Genomic DNA, 2,325 nt, shown 5'->3' with positions numbered 1-2,325 from the left:
TTACGTACCCTATAAATATTACAGAAAAAAGAAGTTAGAAAGACGAAGAAATAGAAAAAAATCGACTTTTTAATCCAATTTCTGTGACGACCGGAAGTATTGACGACGAAAAGAATATTCATGGTGACATCTACAAGTCATTATCTATGATATCTGACAAAGTTAACTTTCATATCTTAAGCTGTTCTGGAGAAATGGAGCGGACATAGTCCTTTACCAAATTTCGTCTATACAATAATATTAAGAATATAACAGAATGCGGTGTAAGGTTCACGTCAAAACATGGCTGACGCAAAACAATTCCTGAATTTTCCCCTTCAATTCGAGCATTTCTGCATTGGACAGGGCTGATGGTTGTTTATGAGATGAAAAACTATGTGTAAACTTTCTTAGTTTATAGCGGAATCATGAACATTTTCGGCGTGATGAATAATTTGTTTACAGTAGTGATGAGGCTTTCGCGCACCTGCAGGAGCGGATCCAAGGATTTACAAATGAATAAAATTTAATAGAAATGAAGTTTTAATACTTTTAAATATTATTTAATGAAATTATTAATATGCAAGTAATAGATATACAAGAAAACGCGAAAGGCTAATGAATGCAGCTGACAATCACTACTTTCTAAAGATAAATTAATTCTAAATAAAATAATTATAAATTCTATAGACAAAACAGAAGAAGAATGAATGGTAGCAAAATATCAAATCACATCAGGGGAACCGAATTTTATTAATGAAACTCTTAAGAAGATCCTTATAAGTTGTGAATTTTATATCTGTGTAATCTACCTGGTTGCTTTGAGGAAGAGGGGGGGGGGTCTTTAACATAATCATGTAAATTAGCATTATTTTGTAGAAAGAATTAAGGCTTATCATTTTGAAAACGTCAAGAAGAGTTGCTTGTGATACGAAGGTCAAGGTCATTTTATAAAGAATGCAAAACATAAAAGCGAAAAAGAGAAAAAAAAAGGGGGGGGGGCTAAAGATGGCAATATCTTCTACAGTTGACAAAAAACAGGGGCGAATAAATTGCACACACATATCATATACAACTGTTTTTATTTAATATAAACTCGTTTCCATGCCATCGGGAAGGTTTTTCTGGCCTATCCCAATCACCTGGTAGGTGTTAACTCTACACCACTTCCTACGTAAATGAGCACTGAGCAGTCCCCGCAAATTATATATACGGGGGAAAAATCAATATTTTGTAGTGTTTAAGAAACGTTGGCCCTACGTTTTCGGAAATTCTTAGATATTTAAAGATATTTAATTCCTTCTTAATCCTATCAAGAAACTGGTAATACGTAAAATCTTCAAAGAGGGGCCTTTACGTACCCTATAAATATTACAGAAAAAAGAAGTTAGAAAGACGAAGAAATAGAAAAAAATCGACTTTTTAATCCAATTTCTGTGACGACCGGAAGTATTGACGACGAAAAGAATATTCATGGTGACATCTACAAGTCATTATCTATGATATCTGACAAAGTTAACTTTCATATCTTAAGCTGTTCTGGAGAAATGGAGCGGACATAGTCCTTTACCAAATTTCGTCTATACAATAATATTAAGAATATAACAGAATGCGGTGTAAGGTTCACGTCAAAACATGGCTGACGCAAAACAATTCCTGAATTTTCCCCTTCAATTCGAGCATTTCTGCATTGGACAGGGCTGATGGTTGTTTATGAGATGAAAAACTATGTGTAAACTTTCTTAGTTTATAGCGGAATCATGAACATTTTCGGCGTGATGAATAATTTGTTTACAGTAGTGATGAGGCTTTCGCGCACCTGCAGGAGCGGATCCAAGGATTTACAAATGAATAAAATTTAATAGAAATGAAGTTTTAATACTTTTAAATATTATTTAATGAAATTATTAATATGCAAGTAATAGATATACAAGAAAACGCGAAAGGCTAATGAATGCAGCTGACAATCACTACTTTCTAAAGATAAATTAATTCTAAATAAAATAATTATAAATTCTATAGACAAAACAGAAGAAGAATGAATGGTAGCAAAATATCAAATCACATCAGGGGAACCGAATTTTATTAATGAAACTCTTAAGAAGATCCTTATAAGTTGTGAATTTTATATCTGTGTAATCTACCTGGTTGCTTTGAGGAAGAGGGGGGGGGGGTCTTTAACATAATCATGTAAATAAGCATTATTTTGTAGAAAGAATTAAGGCTTATAATTTTGAAAACGTCAAGAAGAGTTGCTTGTGATACGAAGGTCAAGGTCATTTTATAAAGAATGCAAAACATAAAAGCGAAAAAGAGAAAAAAAAAGGGGGGGGGGGCTAAAGATGG

This window comes from Saccostrea echinata, unplaced genomic scaffold (genome assembly GCF_033153115.1).
Source record: "Saccostrea echinata isolate AGI-Se365-2 ecotype Australia unplaced genomic scaffold, CSIRO_AGI_Sech_v1 ptg000036l, whole genome shotgun sequence".
In the NCBI taxonomy this organism is placed as follows: Eukaryota; Metazoa; Mollusca; class Bivalvia; order Ostreida; family Ostreidae; genus Saccostrea; species Saccostrea echinata.
The sequence above is the reverse complement of the archived record's forward strand: the minus strand, read 5'-3'. Positions refer to the sequence as shown.